Source organism: Leptonychotes weddellii, chromosome 4, assembly GCF_054177405.1.
Source record: "Leptonychotes weddellii isolate Sample4059 chromosome 4, ASM5417740v2, whole genome shotgun sequence".
In the NCBI taxonomy this organism is placed as follows: domain Eukaryota; kingdom Metazoa; phylum Chordata; class Mammalia; order Carnivora; family Phocidae; genus Leptonychotes; species Leptonychotes weddellii.
The window spans coordinates 77,448,029-77,464,951 of record NC_138372.1 but is presented as its reverse complement, the minus strand read 5'-3'; the positions used below and the strand labels follow the sequence as shown (position 1 = coordinate 77,464,951).

The 16,923-nt window shown below is 42.8% G+C and overlaps 1 pseudogene; it reads left to right on the top strand.

Moving 5' to 3' along the window:
• Positions 1 to 7,084: 7,084 nt before the first annotated feature.
• On the top strand, positions 7,085 to 8,004 carry LOC102728620 (ubiquitin-conjugating enzyme E2 E3 pseudogene; annotated as a pseudogene).
• Positions 8,005 to 16,923: the final 8,919 nt, after the last annotated feature.

The following is a 16,923-nucleotide window of genomic DNA, read 5'->3' as shown; positions in this document are numbered from 1 at the left end:
TTTTTCAATTATTTAATTTCTGGGATATCCTATTGAAGTTATTCATGCCTATTTACTCATTTAACTATTATAATATTTTGTTTTAATATTTTTAGAGCTATTTCTTACCAATCTCCTACTCTCCTTCTTTGGAATCCTGTTTTATATACCCCTCTTTGTTCTTCTTAAGTACTTTTACATATCCAAAAAGTATTCCCTTACTGTTTTTACTACGTATACTCACACTGTAAGTTAATGTGATAAGAACTGACATTAACTGTATTTACTCTCATCTAGGAACATAGGCTGTCTCCATTTATTCAAAACAATTTTTAGCTTGCTGAAATTCTTCCTAATTCTTATGTTTTTGGTTGCTATTCTGTATGTAATCCATTCTGGTTCAACTTAATAGCCAATTAGTTGGAATAAAAAATTCAGACTTAATAAACATTTATGAGCCCCTACCATGTAATAGTCAATTTTATACTAAATGTATTATGCCCATTTTATAAATAAGAACATTGCTGAAGTGTCTTGCCCTAAGTCACACAACACATAAATTACAGAACCAAGATTCAACCCTGTCTTTTTACTACAACTCGTCTCTCAAAGATCCTCAAAATTGCAGTTTTCTGTCCTTGTCCTCACATTTCTTGCCATCATCCATCCATAAGTCAAGCATGGCTATTATCAGTTGCCATCTGATTACAGAAAGCATTAGATCTTGTTCTTCTTGGGTCTAAGCATATCACCTGGTCAAAATGCTGTGTCTGCAGCCATCTGCCTTAATAAGGTAACTAGTTCTTGGCTAAATATTCAGACCCCAAGTGCCAAGCATGGGTTAGGTTACACAATTTGAATACATTTGCAAATATAAGTGTCCTATCAAGTTGAGGCAGAAAAAAGTCAGAGACAATAAGGATAAGAATGGTTAAGAGAGGAGCACCTGGGTTGGTTGGTTAAGTGTCTGCCTTCACCTCAGGTCATGATCCTCCGGAGGTTCTGGGATAGAGTCCCTATTGAGCTCCCTGCTCCTCAGGGAGCCTGCTTCTCCCTCTCCCTCTGCCCCCTCCTCCTGCTTGTGCTCTCTGTCGCTCACTCTCTCTCTCACATGAATAAATAACAAAATCTTAAAAAAAAAAAAATGTTAAAAGATGGCCAGCTATCAAAATTCCTACATGAGAATTTGGTAAGAAGTTAAGATTCAAAAAACAAACAAAAAGAACATTCACCCCCAGGCAGGAGAATACCAAAGGAAGCAATATATATCTATGGAAGTTCACTAACATATGGCACTTCATTCTGCAAATGTTTACTGTTAACATTTATTATAACTGACATATTTTGTAAGTGCAAAACTAAGCACTAAGTCTTCTTAGACACCTTATAATCATAACACACACACACACACACAAAAACGATTTAACTACCACATCACATTTGATAGATCACAAAGTCTCACTTTTACCTGACTAGCTTCTCACCTATTCCCCCCTCTTTCTGTTTGCACTCATCTTGTCCTTAGACTAATAAAATGATTTCTTAGTTGGTCACAACTTACTTCATCCCTCATAGAACTATGAGGAAAACCTCTATTGAACACTGATTCTATCCCATCACTGCTCAGAGGACACTTGGGATCCTCTATAATCTGGCCCCTTCTCTCTCCAGTCTTGGTACGATGCCACTGCTTTTTCCAAAGCTGATTCCTTGCCTCTCTGAGCCTGTTTCTTCAACTGTAAAAACAAGAATGATGGTAATACCTACACTGCAGGGCAGTAAACGTTCATGACGGTAACCCATAGTATATCAGGATTAAGTTTGATGGCATGTAACAGAACCCAAATAACAGTGGTCTAAGTGAGATTGAGGTGCAGAGGTGTGCAATCCAAGGCTGATACACTGGTTCCATGGTCATCAGGAACCAAGGTAGCAACTAATGGACAAAGAATATTCTTATCACTTCCCAGGTATAATTTTTTTAATGTGAGCTCATTGTCTCCTAGATGTGAGCAGAGGTGTACAATATCTGTTCACTTATATTTTGGGTTTTTTTTTTTAAGATTTTATTTATTTATTTGTCAGCGAGAGAGCACAAGCAGGGGGAGCGGCAGGCAGAGGGAGAAGCAGGCTCCCCACTGAGCAGAGATAATGACCTGAGCTGAAGGCAAACACCAAACCGACTGAGCTACCCCGGTACCTCCCCCTTTTTTATATATTTATTTTGTTGTTGTTGTTAGATTCTTAAACTTAGTTTAACTTTAAAAAGAGAGACTTCGAGAGCCATTCTGCAAGCTCACTGAAGAGCCAGGAATATTGTACACGATGCAGGACTGCGCCCGTCACTGCAGCCGACTGCTGAGGGCGGCTCCGGAGGCTGGGCAAGTTCGGGCAAGCGCCACCAGAGGGCAGTGTGTGCTCAGCTCCCGGCCCGACTCACCCGGACAGCACTGGGAAGTCTCAGCAGTTCACTCCAGCACCCCTTTTACCCTAACTCAGACCCTTGCCCGCCGAAATCAGGGTATATATCCTTTCTTTAAAGTTCATAATAATCTAACTTTATAGTAAGTTTAATATAAATTATAAGATATGGACTTTTTTTCTCTCATAAATGAAACTTCGCTTTCCTTTTTGGATCAATAGTGAGCGTAATTATTTCCGCTCTGCCTTGTCACTCTTCACATAAGCCTTTCCAAATAGTCCCAATCACACTTCCCTATTGCGATTGGTAACATTACCCCTGGAAAGGAGGTAACTGATTCTAAAGGAAATGCGGTGACTTTTTAACAAATCACTCAGTAAGAGACAGTGCCAATTATGAAAGCTCTGAAATTACAAATTCTTCACATTTACGTTCATAATGTCATGGTAATTTCTCCAATTGTGTCATCTCTTTATCAGTAAGTTCATTAGCGCATCTTTATAGAAAAGAAATCCCTTATTCTGGTAATCATTTCTCAATATACATGTATAGCAAATCATCACACTGTCCACCTTAAGCTTACCCAATGTTATATGTCAATTATATCAGAATACAGCTAGGGGGAAAAATGAAACCGAGGCCCCAAACCCAAAATTAAATACATATTATTTTAACAATAGATAGGTTGAAGTTTTAATTCATGAGAAAATTTAAGTTTTTTTTTTTTCAACCACTAAAGAGATTTTAATTTCACTTTAGTAATAGTATGGGAGAAACAAGAAACACCTTTGCGGAAAGCCTCTTTGGATAACAATGTCTACTACAGTATTAAGAGGTAAGGTATTTCTACGTAGCCAATTGGGGTCAGGAAGATGAGATTCCCACTGCCTTCAAATTATTTCCTATAATGAGGGGTGGATAGGAAACTGAGTAGAGATGTGGGAGACACTTCCTCATTTTAAAGTATTTGAAGAGGTTGAAAGGCAAGCTCTGTTTTCTCTAGACTATAAAATGTCTCAGCATCTTGATGACTCTTAATCTTTTCCCTGTCGTTAATAAGGTAACTCAATCATGTCCTATTTTGTTCTCAGCCAATTTTGGATGAAGCCTCTCCTACTAAACTCGAGACTTTCAGGGCACAAGTAAGTGTCTAGAAATTTTTTTAAAATATGAGACATAACCATAATTAAAATATGACAGTTCATTATTAAGAAGAGAGATCCCTAACCTTGGTCCTTTCTTTCCTGGAAGCATTCCTAAAACTGGCATGTTTAAACCTCTTCAAACAAGTTGTAAAGGGAGAATTAGGATACCATCCATTTCTGTTTGGTATTGGAAGAAAAGAAAAAGATCCTGGATGTGCTTGAAGGGGTTTTGTTGATTTGTTTGTTTTCTCCTCAAAATGATCACAAATCCCTCTTGAGTGTCCTATTTTCTAGTCAAGGGTAGTGTTTTTGAATAATAAAAGTGAAGAAACTTCAGGTCTAGCATTACTTTCATATTCATGACCCAGAAATTCATATGTAAAAGAAAACGATTGTGAATACGGCTTGGCTTATCCAGACAATTCCCTCCTCCTGCTTTCTTCTGAATAGGGGCTCTCAGGTCATTATGATTCAAAATCCAGGAAGTGGAAAAAAGAGAAGCTCTGGAGGCTAAGCTGATCTACACAATAAAGAGTTGGAGATAATTGGGAAAGGAAAGAAAACCTTTGGAGAGTCGATGAAAAGGGTGATGTAGGGTCCAGTGCCCATCCACCCTACATCTGTTACCTGCTTAGGTAACTATTTCTGTCCTCTCTCAACTGAGTCTTGCTCTGAAGGATGTTCCTTCAAATCAAGTATACAGTAATGTTTTTCTAAAGTGAAATGAAATTCACAAGTCACATCCAAACTCGTGTTTAACCCTAACTTCTAGCAAGCGCTGCTATAAAAAAGGCTGACAATTCAGTTTAACTCCCTGCAAAATACCTCTCACACTCTCTAGAGGAGATGTTAACATTACCAAGAAGCAATCAGCTAAAGAGAGGAGACTTCAAGGAATGTTTATGGTCAAAAAATAATTCAGAAAGTAGAAAGTTTGGCACACACAGAGCGCTGAGAGTTCAAATGAAGGAAAGATGGTAATCATTTTCCCAGTTCACCAGAAGCTGGAAGAAAAAATAAATCCTGGAAAACAGTAACCAGGATACAGATGGCAGACAACACTGAGTATTTACCCCAAAGATACAGATGTAGTGAAAAGAAGGGCCATATGCACCCCAATATTCATAGCAGCAATGTCCACAATAGCCAAACTATGGAAGGAGCCAACATGCCCTTCAACAGATGAATGAATAAAGAAGATGTGGTTCATATCTACAGTGGAATATTACTCAGCCATCAGAAAGGACAAATACCCACCATTTGCATCGGCACGGGTGGAACTGGAGGGAATTATGCTAAGTGAAATAAGTCAAGCAGAGAAAGACAATTTTCATATGGTTTCACTCATATGTGGAACATAAGGAATAGCATGGAGGACATTAAGGGAAGGAAGGGGAAACTGAAGTGGGGGAATAAGAGGACAGACGAATCATGAGAGACTATGGACTCCGGGAAACAATCTGAGGGTTTCAGAGGGGAGGGAGTGGGGGGGTAGGGTACCCCGGTGATGGGTATTAAGGAGAGCATATGTTGTAATGAGCACTGGGTGTTATATGCCAATAATGAATCATGGAACACTACATCAAAAACTAGTGATGTACTGTATGGCGACTAACATAACACAATTAAAAAAATGAATTAAAAAAAAAGATGGCAGACAACATTTGCACCTTGGCCTTCCTTCTCTCCACAGACCAGGGCTACTCAAAATGCTCCACAAACCAGTGTAGGGAAACAAACTGTATGGGGCACCTGGGTGGCTCAGTCATTAAGCGTCTGCCTTCGGCTCAGGTCATGATCCCAGAGTCCTGGGATCAAGCCGCGCATCGGGCTCCCCGCCCTGCGGGAGGCCTGCTTCTCCCTCTGCCTCTCTCTCTCTCTCTCTCTCATAAATAAATAAATAAAATCTTAAAAACAAACAAACAAACAAACTGTATATTACAGGTCTACAAATAAAGAAATACAGAAATTGAGTACAGGCACTTAGAAAATGTTATAGCAGTCTGGAATTGCCTGATCAGATTGATTTTTTTTTTTAAATATTTTATTTATTTATTTGAAAGAGAGAAACACAGCGAGAGCGGGAACACAAGCAGGGGGAGTGGGAGAGGGAGAAGCAGACTTCCCGCTGAGCAGGGAGCCCCATGCGGGGCTGGATTCCAGGACCCTGGGATCATGACCTGAGCCGAAGGCAGACGCTCAACGACTGAGCCACCCAGGCGCCCCTGATTTTTATTTTTAAGATTTTATTTACTTATTTATTTGAGAGAGAGAGACAGAGAGCGTGCTGAGGAGGGAAAGGGACAGCAGACTCCTCCCTGAGATTGTGAACTGAGCTGAAATCAAGAGTGAGACACTTAACCAACTGAGCCACCCAGGTGCCCCTGATCAGATTGATTTTCATCACATTTTTCTGGCAGTTCCTTTTTATTTTATTTTACCAAAAGCACCAGTCCAAAATGATTTGGGGGGAAGGATCCTTCATTGGGATCATTTGAGAAGCTCTGCCCTAGTCTCCACTGAGAGAAGGTTCAAAAGTATCAGGACTTACCTAATTTGATGGTAGGAAAGGCCCAACAGCTATCTGCCTTCATGGTCTTAGGAGCTTCCTCGGAAGAGACTCTTCCTAAAAGTTGAGGAACTAGTTTAATGAACTTGATTCAGTAAGAATTGAGAAGAACCTTTGCCATAGAGGGGAGCAGCATTTTGAGAACATCTCAGTGGTTGTCAATCAACTCTATTTCCATTTTTCTCCATGGGTATATAAGTCTGAGTCCTGGAGAGAGACAAGGCTGCAAGAAATGATTTGTCCTAAATGTAGTGACGCATCAGGCTTCCCACTAACAAGGAGCACTAACTAGAGACTCCCTCTTAATACAGATAAAACAAGGAAGAGGCATTGCATTCCTCACTGCAGACCTGTTTGCTCATAGGAACTGCCCAGTTTAAATAGGCGGTGGAGGGTGTGCCTGGCTGGCTCAGTCAGTAGAGCAAGACTCTTGATCTTGAGGTCATGAGTTTTGAGCCCCGCCTTGGGCACAGAGATTACCTTTAAATACAAACAAACTGGGCGCCTGGGTGGCTCAGTTGTTAAGCGTCTACCTTCGGCTCAGGTCATGATCCCAGAATTCTGGGATCGAGTCCCACATCGGGCTCCCTGCTCAGCAGGAAGCCTGCTTCTCCCTCTCCCACTCCCCCTGCTTGTGCTCCTGCTCTTGCTATCTCTCTCTCTGTCAAATAATAAATAAAATCTTTAAAAAAAACAAATTAAGTAATTAATTAAAAATTAAAAACAAACAAGCGGGGTTCTCCCGCGACCCTCTCCCAGCCGAGCTCCTACCCACCTCGTTTTTTCCGAAGGCGCTAGGCGGCGCCACCCTCCGGCCGGAGCTGGCACTGCACAATCCCCTCCGACTTTCAATGTTCCACACTCCCTGGCCAGAGTCTCCTCGGCTTTTTTTTTTCCCTCCCACCTCCCCGCTCCCCCCCCTCCCGCCCCCAGCTGCCTCTATTTCCTTAAGAAAGGTTTTTTTTTCCTCTCTCCCCCCCCCACACCCTAGCGGCGCGCGAGCAGGCGGGGCGGGCGGCTGAGTTTTCCAAGAAATAACCTCACCAAGATGTCCAGTGATAGGCAAAAGTCCGATGATGAGAGCCCCAGCACCAGCAGTGGTAGTTCAGATGCGGACCAGCGAGACCCAGCCACTCCAGAGCCTGAAGAACAGGAAGAAAGAAAACCTTCTGCCACCAGCAGAAGAAAAACACCAAACTCTCAAGCAAAACCACTGCTAATTTATCCACTAGTGCTAAAAGAATTCAGAAGGAGCTAGCTGAAATAACTCTTGATCCTCCTCCTAACTGCAGTGCTGGGCCTAAAGGAGATAACATTTATGAATGGAGATCCACTATACTTGGTCCACCAGCTTCTGTATATGAAGGTGGTGTGTTTTTTCTGGATATTACTTTTTCATCTGATTATCCGTTTAAGCCACCAAAGGTTACTTTCCACACCAGAATCTGTCACTGCAACATCAACAGTCAGGGAGTCTTCTGTCTGGACATCTTTAAAGACAACTGGAGTCCTGCTTTGACTATTTCAAAGGTTTTGCTGTCGATTTGTTCTCTTTTGACAGATTGCAACCCTGCGGAGCCTCTGGTTGGAAGCATAGTCACTCAGTATTTGACCAACAGAGCAGAACATGACAGGATAGCCAGACAGTGGACCAAGAGATACTCCACATAATTCACAGAATTTGTATGCATGTGAAGGAGCAGAAGGCCCCTTCTCACTGTGCTGCAAATCTTTATAGCCTTTACTATACGGACTTCTGTGTGTATGTTATACTGATTCTACTCTCTGTTTTTATCCTTTGGAGACTGGGAGACTCCCCAAAAAGGTAAATGCTATCAAGAGTAGAACTTTGTAGCCGTAGATTAGTTATGTTTAAAACACCTACTTGCAGGTCTTGCTTCTTTAGGATATCAAAATGTATTTTTAAAAAAAATTTTATTTATTTATTTGACAGAGACAGCGAGAGAGGGAACACAAGCAGGGGGAGTGGGAGAGGGAGAAGCAGGCTTCCCGCTGAGCAGGGAGCCCGATGCGGGGCTCAATTCCAGGACCCTGGGATCATGACCTGAGCCGAAGGCAGACGCTTAACGCCTGAGCCACCCAGGCGCCCCCAAAATGTATTTTGTGATGTACTAAGTATACTGGTCCTGAAGTCTACCAAATATTATAGTGCATTTTAGCCTAATTCATTATCTGTATGAAGTTATAAAAGTAGCCATAGATGACTAGGAATTATGTCATTTGTATTAAGCCCAGATCTATTTTTGAGTATGTGGTTCATGCTGTTGTGAAAAATGTTTTACCTTTTACTTTTGTCAGTTTGTAATGAGAGGATTTCCTTTTACCCTTTGTAGCTCAGGGAGCACCTGATGTATCATCTCAAACACATAAGCGTGCTCCTAAGGGCATTAAAACAAAAAAAAACCAAAAACCAAAAACCAACCAAATAGGAGGTGGAGGACCTGGAGCTCCTGGATTCCATTTCTGCCTGCTGACCGCGGGTCGCAGCACTGGAAGAGGGTGTGGTGTTTGTAGAGCCCGGACAGCCCCCTGCGAGGTTAACGTGCAATTGAGAGCATGAGCAGGAAGGAGATCACTTAGCAGCCAGGGCAGCAGCCAGTGAAGTGAACTTGTTCATGCGAAATGAACGCCAGCAAAAGCAAGGGTGGGTGCATGTGTGTGCAGGGGGAGGGTGCAGGCACAAATGTGTGTGTGAGGTGTGGAGCCGGCTGCAGAGCTTGCAGTCGCAAGGGAGCGCAAAACCCCTAAAAACCTGAGCTATCACTGTTAAGACATGGAGCGGGTGGATGGAAGAGAACCCCCATGAAGGCGACTGAGAAGGAGCAAAGGAATCATCAGAAAAATAAGGGAAAAGACAAGAGAGTGGTGGTGTGGGCAGTTCAGGTGGTTGAGTGCCCAACTCTTGATTTCAGCTGAGGTCTTGATCTCAGCGTCGTGAACCCCACATTGGGCTCCATGCTAGGCATGGAGACTACTAAAAAAAAAAAATTGTTCCTGCAGGCAGTGGGGGGCAGTGCCCAAAAGGTGCCCTCTCAGCCTTCAGCCCCTGCCCATTGAACTTTGATCAGGTATTCTAGCCCAGCGCTGTGCTGTAGAACTCTCAGCAGGGATGGACATGCCCTAGACTGTACTGTCCAATGAGAGCCACCAGCTACGAGGGGCCGTTGAGCCCTTGCAATGTGGCTAGGGTAACTAAGGAGAGTGGATTTCTAATTTGATTTAAGGATAATTTAAATAGCGGCAGATGAGTAGTGGCTCGTATTGGCTAGTGCAGGTTTAGACTAATAATCTCTTGCATCCATCCCACCTGTGTTCCCCCGGTTTGCCCACACTGAGCTGCCTGGGGGCTCAGAAAGGAGGGGGTCTCAGCAGAAGAGTGAGAGGTGTAGAGGAGAAAGCCCGGTGGACACCCAAGCCCAGAACCAGCCTGATTCAGCCTGCACCAGCCCAGGCTCGACAGCACAAGCTCCATGGGGTGGGTTTCCAACTGCCTATCCACCTGAAGGCCCTCGGGCAAGACCATGTTCTGAGCCTGGAGCTTACTCAGAGGACAGCTTCTGGGCCCCTGCTTGAGACCCAATCCCGCCCCTCACAAAAGGGAAAAAAAAGAGAGGACGATTGGGTGGCTCAATCGGTTAAGCGTCTGCCTTCGGCTCAGGTCATGATCCCAGGGTAATGGGATCGAGCCCTGCATCGGGCTCCCTGCTTGGCGGGGGGCCTGCTTCTCCCTCTCCCTCTGCCTGCCACTACCCCTGCTTGTGCTTGCTCTCTCTCTCTGTAATAAATAAATAAAATCTTTATTAAAAAAAAGAGAAAAGGGGTGCCTGGGTGGCTCAGTCAATACGCGTCTGCCTTCGGCTCAGGTCCTGCATCGGGCTCCCTGCTCCTTCGGGAGCCTGCTTCTCCCTCTGCCTGTCTCTCTCTCTGTCTCTGTCTCTCATGAATAAATAAATAAAATCTTAAAAAAATTTTTTTCAAAGAGAGATCAAATGTGATAAGCATCTACTGAATTTAACAAAATTGAGGTTACTGGTGATCTGGCTGAGAACAATTTTGATTTTGGTTAAAAGCCCCACTATAGGGCGCCTGGGGGGCTCAGTCGTTAAGCGTCTGCCTTCAGCTCAAGTCGTGATCCCAGGGTCCTGGGATCGAGTCCCACATCGGGCTCCCTGCTCGGCGGGAAGCCTGCTTCTCTCTCTCCCACTCCCCCTGCTTGTGTTCCCTCTCTCGCTGTCTCTCTCTGTCAAAAAATAAATAAAATCTTTAAAAAAAAAAAAAAAAGCCCCACTATAATATCTGAGTGGCAAATAAGAAATAAGGAAGTAGAAACACTAAGTGTAGATTACTATTCTTTCAAACAGTTGATAGCTAAGGGAAGAAGAGATCAGGGGCGCCTGGGTGGCTCAGTCAGTTAAGCCTCTGCCTTTGGCTCAGGTCATGATCCTGGGGTTCTAGGATCAAGCCCCGCGTCGGGCTCCCTGCTCAGAAGGGAGCCTGCTTCTCCCTCTCCTCTGCCACCCACTCATGCTCTGTCTCTCTCTCAAATAAATGAAGTCTTTAAAAAAACAAAAAAAGAAGAGATCAGTATAGGATAAGGTCAAATGAGGGTTTTTTTTTTTTTTTACAGGAGAGATTTAAGCATATTTATATGTTGAGGGGAATGAACCATAGAGGAAGAGTAACAACATGAGCAATCATAGAGCAAGATGTCTGTCACTGAGGGTGCAGAAAGGGAAGCGATCGTAGCATAGAGGTACTAACCACAGAGAAAGGAAAAAAGGTGCAGACCAGTGAAGATGAAGAATGGTTTATAAGGGGCTGTATTTGTTTTCTATTGCTATGTAATAAATTACCACAAACGTAGCAGCTTAAAACAACACACATTTATTCACTCACAACTCTGTAGGTCAGAAGTCCGACATGATGTGGTTTGGATCTCTGGTCAGCCTCCAGGGTGGTATCAGGGTGTCAACAAGACTGCAGTTCTCATCTGGGGCTTGAGGAACTTTTCCAAGACTATCACTTTGTTGGCACAATTCAGTTCGTAGCAGTTGAAGGCCTGAAGTCCCCACTCTCTGGCTGGGTATCAGCTGGAGCTACTCTCAGCAACTAAAGGCCTCCTGCCATATGGGACCCATAGGCAGTATACGACACGGGATACTTGCTTTCTTGCAGACCAGATGGAGCATCTCTCTGATCTCCCCTTCTGTGACTGGCCAGAGAAAATGTTCTGCTTTTCAAGGTCTCCCCTGATTAGGTTAGGCCCACCAAGGATAATCTCCCTTTTTTTTTTTTTCTTTTTTTTAAGTAGGCTCCATGCGCAACATGGGGCTTGAACTCATGACCCTGAGATAAAGACCTGAGATCAAGAGTCGGATGCTCCACCGACTGAGCCACTCAGGTGCCCCAATAATCTCCCTGTCTTAACATCAACTGATTAGAGACCCTAAATATATCTACAAAATCTCTTTTGCTATTGTCAAAGACAAAAACTGGACAGGGAAGGACATTAATGTTATTCAGGCTATTGCAATAGAGAGAGCATTTCAGATTCAAAGATCAGAGTATTTCAGCAGGTGGTTTTGCCTTAGAGTTTTTCTTTTCTTTTTTTAAGATTTTATTTATTTATTTGACAGAGAGAAAGAGCACAAGCAGAGGGAGCAGCAGAAGAAGCAGACTCCCCGCTGAGTAGGGAGCCGGATTCGAGGCTCTATCCCAGGACCCTAAGATTACGACCTGAGCCGAAGGCAGATGCTTAACCGACTGAGCCACCCAGGCTCCCCTGCCTTAGAGTTTAATAAAGAGGAGTAAACAAGTTGTAGATGGAGTGATTTATGGTTAAACTTGTCTTGCAATCAGGGAAAGTCTCAGTCGGATAGCTGAATGGGATATTTTATTTCCCTATGAGTAGCTAGTGTATTAGTCAGTGCTCTCCAGATAAACAGAACCAATACCACACACACACACATATATATATAGAGAGAGAGAGAGAGAGAGAGAGAGAAATAAGAGGATAAGAGGCGATTCATTATAGGAATTGGCTCACACTGGGGCGCCTGGGTGGCTCAGTCAGTAAGCGTCTGCCTTCAGCTCAGGTTGTGATCCCAGAGTCCTGTGATCAAGCCCTGTAGCATCAGCATTGGGCTCCCTGCTCAGCAGGGAGCCTGCTTCTCCATCTCCCTCTGCTGCTCCCCCTGTTTGTGCTCTCTCGCTCTCTCTGTCAAATAAATAAAATCTTAAAAAAAAAAAAAAAGAATTGGCTCACACAGTTATGGAGGCCAAGAAGACCCATAGTCTGCCATCTGCAAATCTGAAGAACCAGGAAAGCTGGTGATATAATTCAGTCTGAGTCCAAAGATTTTAGAACCAAGGAGATGTAAAAACTGACCTGAGTCCAAAAGCCTGTGAGAATCAGGAGTTGTGGAGGTCTGAGGACAGAAGGAGATGGATCTCTCAACTCAAGCAGAGAGCTAATTCACTCTTCTTTCTCCTTTTTGTTCTGTTGTGCCCTCAAAGGATTAGGTGACTCCCACCGACCCAGCCCACCCACTGTTTTACTCAGTTCACCAATTCAAACGCTGATTTTTCTGGAACCACTCTCACAGATAAACAGAAATGTTTTACAAGCTATCTGAGCATTTTAGCCCAGTCAGGGTGACACCTGAAATTCACCAGCACAGCTAGTTTCAGGGGGAAACAATTCAAATCTCAACGAATCAATCATGAGACAAGATATAGGAAGGTCTAGTTTGGCTTTCTCAGTAGGCTCATGAAAAAAAGGGACAAAAAAAAAAAAAAAAAAAAGAAAAAAAGGGACAGGTATGAATTTGGCCTTGTCACAGATAAACAGTAGAGTTGTACTCAAGTCTTATAGGGGTCTTGAGAAAGTGTGGACAGTGAGTCTTATCTAAGTCATATGGAAAAGGGTATTTCTTTGCCATAGCCCTTTCCTGGAACACAAAAGATTGGTGCGGGGTGGGGGGCGGAGGAAGGGCAGTCTAAACTCTTGCTGTTCTCTAAGGGCACAAGGCTCAGGTGAAATTCCACACGTCAGTCTTTTGTTCAAGATGAATGAGTATCAGTTTTTGCTCAACAACTCAGAAGTGTGAAGAAATTCCTAAGTGGGGCCAAGTAGGGTCCAAGAAATGATCTCTTAAAATCTCTATTTGGTAGTATTTCTATAAAATCAGTTGAACCATCAATGGAGAGGTCATGGAAAAGGTCAGTTGTTTTAAAGTCCTGGACATCAGATATCTTTTAAAAGAGGAATGCTTGGAATGAAAAAGGGAAACATTAATGTGAAAGTCTGTACTAAACTAAATAGCCTCAGGAGTTAGACCCGAGGGTAGAGGAGTCCAGTGGATTCTGAGAAGTTGGTGGAGCACCACTTACTGAGTTCCTTGAAGCTAAGGTGTTGATAATCTTGATGATGTTGTCCACAGTTTTGATTACCTCTCATGTAAGGGCAGGCATAACTCAGTATCTTGCCAAGCTTCCTCATTGGCCCAGACAGTGGCTTGTCCAGGGAAAAATCCAACCCTGCATGGTCTATTATGGTGATAAGTCCTTGAGCCCTTCAAGGTTTAAAGGAAGTCACTTAGGCTTCAGCTCATAGGGCTTCTTTGGATCCTGGAGGGAAAGGTCTTTGCAGCACACAAAAGGGGTATGGGCGGTCAGGTTTTAGTTTTGAATACACTGAGTCAAGCAGGAGGCATAAAATTTTGAAAACTTTGTTTAGAGAGTTTTAGCCAGATACTGAAGGAATCTGGTAAGTGTCAATCATCTCTGCGCAAACAGGATCCATCCAATCCAAACTGCAGGTAGGTACCCAAAATCGTTTTTCCATAAGCAGGGAGAATTCATTTAAATCTCCACCAGAGAAGACAATCTGCATATCTATCAATTACATGCAGTTTACGAAGTGTGCCAACAGTGTAAAGACAATGAACAGGGCTAGAGTCTGATAACTCCAACCATCGCTAACTTGGGATTAGAGTTGGAAGAGTGTGCTATAGTTTTCCACTGACACAAAATTTCTCTCTACAATCACTCTCCTTTTAGTCAAAGATAATCACAAAGAGGGTCACCTGGATGGCTCAGTCGGTTAAGCAGCTGCCTTCGGCTCAGGTCATGATCCCAGGGTCCTGGGATCGAGCCACGCATTGGGATCCCTGCTCAGTGGGGAGTCTGCTTCTCCCTCTCCCTCTCCCTCTGCCCCTCCCCCTGCTCCTGTGCTCTCTCTCCCTCCCTCTCTTTCTCTCTCTCTCTCAAAAATAAATAAAATTTTTTTAAAATCTTTTAAAAAAATAAATAAAAGCCTCTTGAGCCAAGCCAAGAACTCACCATCAGATTTTATCTGTGGTAACTGTAAATTCAGGTAAACTTCTCAGATTCCCTAAAATATCCTAATGTTCCTAAGCCTGCAAGGAAGTGACATTCATTACTCACCCTGTAATACCAGTCTAGTTTTCCTAAGCATGCTTTGTAAGCATTAGTGTCATAAAATTAACCATAGTTCCTTAAAAGGGGTCATATCTGATTAAATGTTCATTATTCTCAAATAGAACATTCCAGACAAGGCCTTGGTTGCATGACTGATGTTTTCCATTAAGTCCTATTAATGAAGAGGACAAACTCTTACTGAAATTGTGCAAATACTATATTGTCATGAAAATAAGAATACACAATAAGAGTTTTCAAATTCTGGAGGGGTCAGGCAGGGAGAAAAAGATGAATGTTTCTGTTTACAAAAGCAGGGTTTACTAAATTATTTTGAGTTATAGATAGCTTAAGAGGAAAAAGAAAAGGGTTCCTTATACCCAGAAAATATAACATTAATATCAACAATATTCCAAACAAAACCCACAATTACCCTTCATTAGTTTATTCAGTCCCAATTTTCTTGTACCACTCCATCTTGGGTTAACAGTCTCAGGAACCCCCTCGTTTCTGGGCTGGAGTTCTGGAAATCCTAACTCAACCCACTGGTATGGACTTATGTTTAAGCAAACCCATCAGAAGCCTGTCCCAAGAGTACCTGGGCAGAGAGCTCTGAGACTGTCCATCTTTGGTGATGCACTCTGGCCTATGGCCTGGGAAGCATCAGAGCAAAACAAAAAACTATCCCTAGATTGATGTAGGAAAGACATTAGGGTTTGAAGCTGACGGCCAAAGAAGTATTCTTGAGACATCATTAGTGCAAAAAGTGGTCTTATTTTTTAAGATTTTATTTATTTATTTATTTGACAAAGAGAGGCAGAGAGAGAGAGAAAGCACAAGCAGGGGGAGTGGGAGAGGGAGAAGCAGGCTTCCCGCTGAGCAGGGAGCCCTGTGTGGGCTCGATCCCAGGACACTGGGATCACGACCTGAGTCACCCAGGCGCCCCCAACATGTATCTTGGGGGGTAGAGATAAAGGAAGTTTCCAAAGGAATTTTTATATGTTAAAGACAACTTATAGGATCCTGGGTCTGGATAATGTTAAGCTAAGATTGCCTTTTGCCCTTAGCAAAGTATCAACATCCAGGCAGCTGAGTCCCTAGAGGAATGTCACTCTGCCTGTTTCAAGGACTTGTCAGTGGGCTGAAGGTAATAAGGAAATTTAATCATTTTTCTTCTGCCTTTGTTTCCTACATCATAGATAGATAACAAAAGATTAAAAATGGCTACAGTTAACTTATTACTGACAGTTTTCAGAAGGAAAAGATCTGATGAGCTCATTATAAGAATAATCAAACTTGGGGCACCTGGGTGGCTCAGTCCTTAAGCGTCTGCCTTCGGCTCAGGTCATGATCCCAAGGTCCTGGAATCCAGCCCCGCATAGGGCTCCCTGCTCAGCGGGAAGCCTGCTTCTCCCTCTCCCTCTGCCCCTGCTTGTGTTCCCTCTCTCAATATCTCTCTCTCTGTCAAATAAATAAATAAAATATTTAAAAAAAAAAAAAGAAGAATCAAACTGGCAAAGAAGGTTGTTTCTGTGACACGCAAAACAACATAAAGTCAACCCAAAAAAGGTTTCGGGCGCCGGGGGAGGGGCTCAATCAGTTTAGCGTCTGCCTTCGGCTCAGGTCATGGTTCCAGGGTCCTAGGATCGAGCCCCGCATCAGGCTCTTTGCTTAGTGGGGAGCCTGCTTCTCCTTCTCCTACTCCCCGTTTGTACTCTATCACTCTCTCTGTTAAATAAATAAATAAAATCTAGAAAAATAAAAATAAAAAAACAAAAAACGTTTAGACAAAATATCTATAAACATGATGATTAATTTCATTTTCAAGAAGCGTGTGGGGCACCCAGCTGGCCTCGTTGGAAGAGCATGGGATTCTTGATCTCAGGGTCATGAGTTCAAGCCCCATATTGGATATAGAGATTACCCAAAAAATAAATAAATAACCTTAAAAAAAAGAGCGAATATTACATTTACTTTAGGAAAATGAATGAAAATAATCTTTATGAAGAAAAAAAATTCTTCAGATTTAACATATAATAATCCTGAGACATAATATAACCAAGTATATAGTTAGACTATACATACCAAGTATATAGTTAGTATATACCAAGAATATATCAAATTTGTCAAGTAAAGAAGTTTAGTAAGAATGCAGTAAGTCCTAAAAAAATAAAGAATGCAGTTAAGTCCTAAAAAAATAAAGAATGCAGTAAGTCCTAAACATTTATATAATCATAAAACTCCATAGGTAAATGATACGAATCCCCAGATTAAAACTTCTGGACCAGGGGCACCTGGGTGGCTCAGTCGTTAAGCGTCTGCCTTCCGCTCAGGTCATGATTCCAGCG